Here is an 11773-nt window from a genome sequence, read left to right as displayed (position 1 = left end):
TCATGTAGCTCATCCTTCGCTGGTATAGCAAAACTTTATTTTCAAAAGGGATTAGTTTCTTTGTGTACATGCAGCATTCCTGTTCATGACAAGGAGAGTTACACACTATAGCCTGAACCCTCAAGTCAGCAGCACTGAAAGGGTCACATTAGCAGTTTGAACTCTGGCCATGTCAAGGGTACTCTAGAAACAATGAAACCAAAAAACAGGGGGTAGTCAACAGAATCTGAGTAAAACAACAAAACTGAAACTGTTACTAGTGTAAATCAGCCTTCTGCATCAGCAGTCATTTTGGCCAGTGTTTTGGGCATTCTGCTGAAATCTCTCAGGGGTGAAAGACTGAGGAACAGTAGCCCCATTAAAAGCTGCTAAAGACCGGGCTTTCACAAGTACCAACTTACCAACTTTTTTTTTTTTTTTTTTTTTGTCATACAGATAATGCAGCTCTGGTATCCCTGTACATTTTCTGCAAGAAAAAAGGATGGTGATTACATTTTCTGGTTTGTTTTTCCTCGTCAGAAATAGCTCAGTTGTGAATGACCCTGTGTGATGAGTAAGAGAAGTTCAGTATGTAGTTTTGGTGCTACAAAAGGGCCTGTTGGTAATTTCGATGCATGTTTCCCAAGTCCTCGGAAAGGTCATTGGGGGTCTCCATTACGTGCAGTCTAGAGCCTGCTACAATTTTCTCATACAATTTAATCTGCTGCCTGGACGGCCTCCAGTGTACAAGCAACTGACAATCTACAGTCTTTGGAATTGATTTCCTGGAATCGTGGAAGGCCTGCTTGGCCTCCAGATGACAGATGTGTGCTGGAGCTCTCAGTGCAGCAAGATGCTTTACAGAGATGAGAGAAAATTTTCCTCATTTCAGCGTTTTCTGTAAGCTTTTAAATCTTCTTCTAGTGATTTTAGGGATAAAGTTATTGCTAAGATACAAGCATCATTCTGAGTGGGCATCATTAATAATAATCCTTTGCTTTCTGTAGCACTTATCATCTGGGGATCTTTATGGGTTTATAAATACTCTTTAAGACAAACACCCCACTTATGAATTTTATAACTATTGTCATAGTCATTTTACAGCTGGGGAACCAAAAATTAAAGGACAGATAAATGAGTTGCCAAAGTTCACACACCAGGGTAGTGCCACCACCAGAAAAAAAGGTTTTAATCTTAGAGTTTACTTCAAGCAGCTAATGTGGATTCATGCTATAACTCTCTTGTCTTCACTAGGATTATACCTGTACTTTATTTAAAACTTGTGAAAAGAACATGTTCTTCTTAGTAAACACAATACCTGCATAGGTAGCAGAGTGAGAAAATTACTTGAGATTTCTGTCTTATTTTCCAGTTTTAAGGCCAAATATTCCTCCCATTTATCTTCTGTATATAGCAAATGCTACTAAATCTGGGCTATAGGTGCCATTCCTTCCTCTCATAGTATATAGCAGCAAAAACCACACCTCAGACTGAGCGTCACCAGAAAAAAACCCCTAGTGGTGAATGCACATCAGGAAAAGTTTTGGTTTTTTTCATTGAAAAATATGAATATAAACAGTTCCATGAGAATAGGTGTTAATTTTCTCCTTTGATGACAGGCTAAGCAGGCAGTCTGAAGCCCAAATGGTCTGCTGTCCTTTCAGATCTAGAAATGTCTCTTCAAACATAGAAATCAGGAACAGGAAATAGGAACAGAAAAGCTGGAATTCTTAATACAAAACTCCAACTCAACTGGCATAGTAATGGCTTGTTAGAATGGCTCATATGACTAAAGTATGAGTATAACGGCATACATGGTGGCTTGTCCAGAAAGCAGGTACATACACCTGTTATGAGATCGGGGAGATTTCTGCTGAAATCCTAAGCCAGAAATATCTATTGCATAAGGCTTGAGTTCAGTTTTGGCTCTTTTGTGGGGGTGGTGCTGGTTTTGGGTGGTTTTGTTTTCTTTGAGAAACTAGCCAAATCCTCTAAGGCATGGAACTTCATAAAAACAGGCAAAAAAGTTTACATAGACTTTAGCTGGAAAGGAATATAACAGCTTACAGAGAGAGAGCAAAATATATATATATTTTTTGTGACAGCCTTGGTACAGAAGGTAGAGGAAGCAACTAGAGAGGTTAGAATACAGTGTACAGCAGCCTTGTGCTAAATAGGATGTGGATGGGAACATGAGAGTGGAAGAGAACTTGTATGAACATGAAACAAAAGTATCCATGATCCTTTTGAAGGAAAGGAGGGCGAACAGCAAAGTAGAAAAAGAGGATTTCAAGAAAGCGGACTTCAACAAACTCAGGATACTGGAAGATCACATGTCATGAAAGAGAAGTTTAAAGCAATAAAGGAATTAAGCACTTCCTTATGAAAAACATGCTATTAAGAATTTAATGATCCCAATGCAAGGAAAGAATAGCAAGTATATAGCAAGAAATCATCTGGTTAAATCATATAGATTGACCTCAAACACGTGAAAGAGTCATACAGGAAATGAAAATTATGTGAGATTACTAGGATTAGTATAAAGGAATGCATAAGTATGTGGGGACAGAAATCAAAAAGAACAAGGCACAGAAGAAGTTATAATTGAGAGGAACAAGAAACCTTTTATAAGTGACCGGCTTAAAAAATATGTTTTTATAAAGAACATTACAGTTTATGACCATTGAGTTTCTACTTGAATTCTGTAAGGAATAAGAGAAAGACTGAGAAACTATTCAGTATTCAGTTGAGAGGGAAAACTAGTAATGTAAGATGTCTTAGGCCAAAACATTTAATGCCTTTTTTGTTTCAGTATTCACTGAAGAAGTCTGCTGTAATCATGTGGCTAATACAATTATTATGAAAAACAAAGGAGCATGGTCTTACAGCCTAATAAAATAGACTCTAGCTTATTTAGAGCACTGGCCAAAACTATTTAAACTCTCATCAGGCATCTCTGATAACCTGGAGATGCTTGCTAAGGCTCTAAGAGATTGAAAAAGGACAAATGTGGTGCTTGAAGGGTAAAAAGGAAGAAGCCAGGGAATTTTACATCAGTCAATTTATCTTCAATTCCTAAAAAAATACTAGAGCAAATAATGAACAAATAATCAAATGAGTTATATGTAAACATGTGGAAGACAGCAAAGAAATGGTCAACAGAATGGATCTGTTGAGAGCAGCCCATGTCAAACCAATCTGTTTTCCTTCTGCTTTCGTCTAATAGGGCCACAAACAGAAGAGCAATAATTGATGTTGTGTATCTTCACTTCAGCAAGGTTTCTGACCATATTTACATGTCATACATATATACCAAATTTTTATAAGCAAAGTGGGAAAATTTGATACGAACACCATGACAGTAAGGTTAGTGCAGAATTGTTCAGAAAGCATACTCAGACAGTAGTTAGCAATAGTAGTAGTAGCAAAATAGCAAAAGTAATCAGCACTGTAAAGTTGGAAGGATGTATCAACTGGGTTGAACAAGCATCTCTCCTGTGTCTCATACTATTTGGTATTTTCACTAGTGGCTTGGGGATGGAATACAGAGTATGTTTATTCTATTTACAGATGGCAGTAGGCTGGCCACAGCAAGTTGGAGGACAGAATTCAAATTCAGAATGGTCTTGGCCAGTTGGGGAAGCAATCTGGAAAATTGGATGCAGTTCAATATGGAGAAATGAGAAGTTTCATATTTAGGTGGGATTAAGCAGCTTTAACAGCTTGGAATAGGAAATAACTGGCTAGTCCTTTAGAAAAGGATCTGGAGGATAGAGTAGGTCTCCCTTGGATGCAAAAACGGAAATGTAGCCTGTAAGATACAGGAAATTATGGTACTCGGCATCAGTAAGGTCTCACCTAGATTATTATAGTTAACATTTAGCATTACGCTTCACAAAGGAGGTGGGTTAACTGGAGTGAGTCCAAAGGAGAACAATGAGACTGATCATGATTTATGAGGAACATTTGAAGAACTGGTGGTGTTTAGTCTATAGGGAAAAAAGTCTGAGGCGAAACATGTCTTCAGATACGTCTTCTGGCCTACCCCGGAAAGAAAGGGAATAATTTTTCTCCATGTTCAGCATGGATAGGACAAGAGATAAGAGGTTTAAAATGCAGCTAGAGACATTCAGATTAGATATTGGGAGGAATAAGTAGGAATAATGAAGCACTGGCATATGTTGTGAAGAGATGATGTCAAATTTCTATTACTAGAGTTCTTTATGTTCAGACTACCTGTGCTCAGAAATGTTACTGATTGCAAATGTTTCTGTCCTGCATTAGGACAGTAGATAGATGAGATGAGCTTTCAAGGTCCTTTCCAGTGGCATCTTACGTCAGAAGTTTGCTGTTCTCCGACCTTGGCTGCCCCAATCTTGTGTATATGTCAAACACTTCAGACAACAGTGATGGCAACCAAGCACTTTTCACCAATATTCACTTCAATAAAATTTTTTAAAAAGGAAACAGGTATTCTGATTTGTATAATACAAACTTTGGGAGGATTTTCTCTTTATCTGTTAAGTACCATGTAGAGTTGGGAGCAGAAACTGTTAGACTTATATGCAGTAGATATTTAACCAAAAGTAACTTCCATGTTTCCACTGTAAAAGTCACCATTAGCTGTAATCCATCTTAATTTTCCCTTTTCCCATGTTTTTCCTCCACAAGCTTTTTAAAATACTGCATTGGGAGGTTCAAATTGACTTCTAATTTAGTAATAAATTTTTGGCTCCACCTAACAAACTTCTGAAAGTCATATCTGTAATTTAGCTAGAAATTGCAATTTCTGTGTAAAGCATCTTCTCACCAAAGGAGATCACAAGGCCTTAGCACTGCTCTACTTGGACCATTATTCTTATAGCCTAGTAACATGGTGGTAAGTCACAACACAGTGTATGTTGAACTGTTTAATAGAAAACTAGTTCCAGACCTCCAGTGACTTGAAAAAATCAGGATTCTTTTATAGAAAAGAAACTCCCAAATAATACACTTTTCCAGAAGTTAGGTCTCGCTTCACTTTTATTCCTGTCTCCCTTTTTGTACATGAAATCTTTGTCAAAAACATGTTATAAAACTATAAAATACTTCTTCTTTGTACTAAGCATTAGCATAGTTACAGAACTGGAAGTCTTACAGGGAATGCATGGTATTCTTAGTCACAGGAGAACAGGGATGGAGCTAAATGTTAGATATTGTAAAGGAGAAAATATGTAAGACTATGTAATCAAGGATGGATTTGATCTGCTAGAAATTAATGGAAGATAAATCATTGGAGAACATGATTAGCACATCTCATTTTCATTCTTTACAGTGTTAAATTCAAGAAGTGGTTATTTTTATGGTAATTTTAGTAAATGGGAAAGCTTTTTATTAATACAACAAATAGGTAAATTAGAAATAGTTATTATTAAACTTCCATGTATATTAACCTGGGTTGAGAAAGGGAATACTAAAAGACTTAGTGGGAAAAAATGATTGGAAAGACTGAAGTTATGAAAACAGCTAATTTTTCTGAAGTGAATTGTAAGCATTGTCAGGAGTTGTTAAATCACAAGATAAAAAGAATTCACACTTATTTCAAAAAGAAAATTAGTTTCTTCAGAGTCTCCACATCAAATGAATGAAGCTTTGTCTGTTGAAGTGGAAGAGAAAACATGGATTTGATGATCTTCCAAGTGAGACATCTTCAGTGTCATTGAAAGTTAGCCACAATGAAAATGTAATTCCCTACTCTAGGTCTTCCAGCAGCTCTTCAACAGCAACCTCCTTTCAGAGCATTCTCAGTTCATCTTTGAAAACCACAATATGACAGATCAATTGGCGAGTGCACCTTAAAAAAAAAAAAAAGGAAGAAAAGAAAGAAATTAAGGCAAAGGCTTGAACTTGATAGAAAGTTGCAACCTTCTTTTCTTCTAAAAGCATCACCTTCAGTGTAGCACAAAATGAGCAATTTAAAAGTGATTGAAGCACTTTGCCCTGAATACTCTCATTCAGCCAGATTTAAATTTGTGGTTTCATATTAGATACTGCAGGTGAAGAGACAGAAGAAAAAAATTAAAGGAACAACTAAAAGAATCAACTTTGACGTTAAAGCAGACGGTTCATTGCACATGAGAAACGATCCAATAATGGATACAAGTATCCATAGAGAAAAATGAGTTCCTACTTAATGCTATCGATTTTGTGTCTGAAAAGAAAAGCAAAGAATATTGTGTCCAGGTTGGTATAGATGTTGCCTACTAGTTCAAAAGAAAAGCATAAAAGGGATCTTTTCAGTTGTTCTAATGATGGAAATAAAGAGAATAAAGCTATTTACATTAAAAATCACTTTAAACATTCATATGGTAGGTGTTCAACATACATCAAAAATATAATTTTGAAATAATGTAGCATCTGACACCATCATATGGCATATTTGGGGAGTTCAGATACTCTCCTGCAACCATCAGTCTCATGTTTGCTTGATTAAAAAAGGAGCATTGATGCTGCACCTTCCTAACAGCATTTGGAGGAACTCCATGGAAAATTGTTGACCTCATTTTCATTTACAGTAAGATGATGGCTTTCATTGCATAAGGGACCTAAACACACCTGTAAGTCCATTTTACACCATCCAAGCAGTATTATGTCACCTTTTTGTCAAAGGAAATCAGATCGAAAAGGTCTCTATACTTTCATCAGGAATAACACAGGCATTCAAATTTGTGTTGAGTCCAAAGCGAGCTGTGGTCAAAACACAACAGACTTTACTGGTTTTGTTTTACAGAGATGCTGCATTTACAAAAGCTATTACATTGTGGTTTTGAGGGATAGAAAGTTTATAGACATACAAGTCTACTGTCATGGTCACAGTGAAAAAATGGCATGTCTAATTAACAGCTAGAACTACACAGGGATAAAAGATGTTCTTTGATTGTTATTGGTCTTTTATAATTAGAAATGTTATTTAGCCAGCATCACTGATTATTAATACAATTGCCAGATTTTGGTCTAAATTAGGAAAAAGTAGCAGAAATGTGGTAGGTAGACTCTAAGCCTACTTTTCTTCCTTCTTTTAACACTTACAGGCTTGGTACATGACATATATGGGAAGAAGTTATGTCACAGTTTATGTCAGAGTAGTAAAATTTGGGAGTCAAATCACAAATTCGAATTTCAAATTCTGAAAGATGTCAAGTTTTGCAAAATATATACAGTTCTGTTCAGCAAGCTCAGTATGCCTCTATGGCGATTCAGATTAATTTGGCTGAACGGTTAATCTCCAAAAATCACTGTGTTTAAATATTCTGGAATGGCTTGTCAGAATCTGGCAGCCAAATCCACTGAGCATTCTCTGTCTCTACTGATCTTCCTTTGCCCTGATGGGTGTCCTTTCTAAAGGGAGTAAAAATGGTCCACTTCCAAAAACTCTCTGAACAGACTAGCATGGACCATGACTTTTCCAGACATCAATCTTCTGGAGTGCCAAGGCACCATGGAAGAAACTGGTAAGACCTTTTTCCTTGTATCTTAAAGCTGCTGCTTCTTGCTAAGAGGTGGAATGGAGGAGAGAGAAAGCCTGCTACCTGACATACAAAGGAATGAGTAGGAAAGGATAGTTGTGGGTCAGATAGGGGTACAGTATTTGTCAAGACATGAGAAGAACAGCACAAGCTAGGATTGGTAAACAAAAAGGGAGGAAAAGAAATTCTTTAATTAACAGAACATGTAGTTAAACCTGAGTCCCAGTGTTCTTTTGCTATCATAAAATATATCTGAAATCTACTAGCAAAGTGCATCTTACTTCCCTCTACCCTCTGACCTATATTGCAGTTTACCATTTATACTGGTGATTTTGTTAGTGCAGTCTGACTCTGACAGCAGCATGTACTATGAATTTAAAGATTAGAACCCTATTATTATAGAGATTAACATAGGTCCATATGATGGAATTTGCATTCACCCCTAATTAATTATTTATTCCATGAAACTGGAAGAGTAATAAGGTTGTGCTAACATTCTAGAAGGTAAGCAGACTGACCCAAGTAATTATAGATCTGTTAGCCTGGCATCAATCCATGCCAATATAATGGAAAGTTATTAAGGATTTATTAAAAAAAAGAATTAAAGAATGGAAATATGATGAATGCCAGTCAAAGTAGATTTACAGAAAATCAGTCTAGTCAAAGAAGTCTGATGGACATTTATATGTTTACTAATTTATAGAAGCAATATATACAGATTCTTATAAGGCAGTTGAATTGGTACTAAAAAACCCCATTCTAATTCAAGAACGAACCCTATACAATGTCAACAAGGCACATGCTGCTCTGGCTGAAGAACTTGGAACACAAAAAAGTAGTTGTCAATAGGGAGTCATCATGAATGGAGTTTACCTTGCACAGGGATTGATACTAATACTATCAGTAGGCTAGTGGAAGTCTAATGCTATTCAATATTTTCCCAATTATTTTAATAAATAAATGGTACTAAATGTATCTGGTAAAATTGGTGGATAATATAAAAATGGGAGAAATAGTAAGTACTGAATGAAGCCAGGGTAGTCTTACAAGGACTGTTTGATTAAGTTATGCCCATTCAAAGAAAGTTATATTTTAACACTGCCAAAAGCAAGATCATATATTTAGGGACAAAACCCATATTGTCTGTTGGTCTATAGGAAGAGGAGTTGTTTCCTGGAAAGCAGTGATTCTGAAAAGATTTTAAGGTCACAGTGGACAAATGACTCCACATGGCTTCCCACTGTAATGATTTGGCAAAAATAGGTCATTTGAATAGGAAATGGACCACTTGAGAGGTCATTTTAATTTTGGATATGGAATTGGCACTGGAATCCTGAATAAGTTTCTGGGGCTTACATTTTAAAAATAACAGCGAGCACTTTGAATGGATAACAAGCCACAGAAATAATTCTGGAGAATTGCTTTGTAGTTTGAAAACTGAAGAGCCCAGTGTGCTTAGTTCATTAAAAAAAAAAAAAGAGAGAGAGAGAGAGAGAAATTATTCAGAAGTTATTTGATTACAATGTAAAAATACTTTCCTGTGGAGAAAATCATACATTCTAAGGGGCTCTTCATTTTAGGGGAGATAGGCATAGTACAATAGCATCCTTTTATGCTGGAACCTGTATCCAGATAAATTCACGTTAGAAACAAAACTCAAATTTTTAACAGTGGTGGAATAAGCTACAGAGGAAAATGGAGATTCTTCATCTCCTAAGATGAAGATTTGAAAGTTTCCCTAAAGAAATATGAATAACCTTCAAATCAAAACAGGATTGGGTTTTTTTATATGCATTAGTGAAAAATAAGTTAGTAGCCTTAGTATAGAGTGAAATTTAATAGACTGTGATATGCCAGAGATCCAACTAAAGGGTTTTAAAGTTCTTTCTGACCTATGAATTTATAGAAAAAATTGCATTTTACTTATGAAAATATCTCAAAAGACTTTTGAAGTTCTAAGTAAGTCATGCATTCAGAAAAGGGAAAAACAGAATGTAGGCTTCCTGGGCAGACTTGACTCCAAACTGTTTTATCTGTGCATTATGAAATAGTCCAATTACATGTTCTTAAATGTTGGAAGACATGTAGAAAATGGATAAGGTACAAAAGAGGGTAAAAGGCACTGTCTGGGTAGAGCAATGGAATGGTACCATGGAAATATTATGTGCTCATGCAATTATAAACTTATTCTAATGAATATGCATGAACAAAACTACTGCTGGCATTTACCAGCTTGTGAATGCTTGTCTCTGCAACATCTGTGACCCTTTAATGGGAGCAGTGAGATTGAAGAGGAATGAGAAAGAGACCAAGGCAGTCAAATAGGAAAATAGTATCCTAAAGGCAGATCTCTCTGAGAAGGCTATGGAGTGCTTTAAAAATATTGTGGAAATACCTCTTGTAGGGATTGTTTCTGCTTTCAAAAGAATTATTTAGACCCAATTCTTCATTTACTTTGTCCTGTCATAGATTAACTTGGGACAAATCTTAAAGGCTATTATGTTTAACTAATTGCCAGACTGATCAGTTACCTTGTTTGTCCAAGCATACTAGGCTGGCTGAGCAGAGCTTGATGGGAGTCTGGAGATGCTGGAATGAAAGGAAAGAGATGTCATTTCTGTAAATTTTGTACATGGCTCTCCAGTCTCAGGGATGATTGAAAACTATGATTGAAGAACTGTGAGAACTCTACCTTTTATTTCACATTTCTGTGGGCTGAAAAGGCAGGTAGAGGAAATGTCATAACTCTCTGAATAAAAAGAGAATAAGAACTTAATTTTAGTGACTGCTCCTTGTTCTCAGCTGCGTATTATGGCATAGGGATGGCTTTTTCTGCTGTATGCTACCTCAGGAAAAACTTAAATGGGCTTCTCTCATGGAACAGTAATAGTGAAAAGAAAGCAATACAGAATAATAAGAAGCAAATATAGCAAGACAGTGAATCTGTATGTTCTGTTTACAGACTATAAACTTGCATTTTACAAAGTATACACTTTTTTGATTGATAAAATTTCATTGCATAAAACTTAGCTGTTCTTTATTTCCCTTTGCAAAACCTTTCTTCTCATCCTCCTTTCATGAAATAAGGAATGCAATCAATGTAATAGCTTTTTCTTCACACTAAAGGGAAAAATTGCAACAACCTTGGTGCCTCTAGTAGGAGTACCGGTGGGAATTATACCTTGTTGTGAATGTTTTCTTGATTTCAGTGATATTCTTCAAATATCACTGAGCCAACTAATGTTAATGAAGTTTCCTTCATACTGTTTTATACTGTGTAGTCCATTTCTTATATCACATTAACCACAGCGCTAATATAAGACATGTACTTCCATTAGTTTGGTGACCTACTGTATTTAAATATGAAAAGAGGTTTTATAAGGAAGAAATGTGGTCTTCATGATTTGGGAATTAGATGGAGAATAAAGATAATGACATTCAAAAGACAAGGATAATATACCCAATGGGAATAATTATAGGGTAATAGAAATGACTGCCACCAGTGTGGAATAATATAGAAAATATAGACTTCTTACCCTGAGAAAACAGGAAATCTACATTATGTGCCAGAAGGAACTGGCACATGAAATTGCAACTCCACTAGCAAGGATTTTCAATTAATCTTTCAATTCTGGGGTGGTACCATGTGATTGGCAAGTATCAAAAATTGTTTGTTTTTAAAAAGAGAGGGAAAAGCTAGAGAATTGTTGGTTTGACCTTGATATTGTGCAAGGTGTTAGAAAAACTTTGAACAGAAGGACTAATCAAGATCATGTAAATGGAGTTAAATGGAAAATGGGATAAAATGTGAGATGGTTTTATCAAAAGTAGATCATGTCAGACAAACCTCATCTTTCTGTGATAAGATAAGGGATTTCTTTAAAAAGGGCAATGCAGTAGACGTGATACATCTGGATTTAAGCAAAACATTTGAAACAGTGTTCGTGGAAATCATTATTTAAGGAGGAGACAATGGGAATTGGAATTAAAAACTAGCTAAAGACTTAGAGTGGGGTATTTTGTAAAGGAGGTTGTAAAAAAGTGGGGAGTTTATTTATGATATTTTTCAAAGATTCATCTTGGGACTGGTTCAGTTTAATATTTCACATTAGTGACCTTAGTGCAAAACCCAGTTTGTGCTCATGAATTTGCAGATAACAGAGAGTTGGGAGGTATTACTAATATTAAGGAGAATCTGCCTATATGACATAGGAAGAATGAGATGACTGTCAACAGGAATCATCACAATGAGAAAAAATTTAATACTGCAAAGTCATGCATTAGGGACC

At 35.9% G+C, this 11773-nt stretch overlaps 1 long non-coding RNA gene across 1 annotated transcript; it reads right to left on the bottom strand.

Moving 5' to 3' along the window:
- Positions 1-4983: 4983 nt before the first annotated feature.
- Positions 4984-10069, bottom strand: LOC128140231 (uncharacterized). The gene is made up of 2 exons (XR_008234657.1): positions 10016-10069; positions 4984-5812 (listed from the first exon to the last, which is right to left on the bottom strand). It is a non-coding gene; the product is annotated as an uncharacterized LOC128140231 (long non-coding RNA).
- Positions 10070-11773: the final 1704 nt, after the last annotated feature.

This window comes from Harpia harpyja, chromosome 3 (assembly GCF_026419915.1).
Source record: "Harpia harpyja isolate bHarHar1 chromosome 3, bHarHar1 primary haplotype, whole genome shotgun sequence".
Lineage (NCBI taxonomy): Eukaryota > Metazoa > Chordata > Aves > Accipitriformes > Accipitridae > Harpia > Harpia harpyja.
This window is presented reverse-complemented; position numbering and strand designations above follow the sequence as displayed.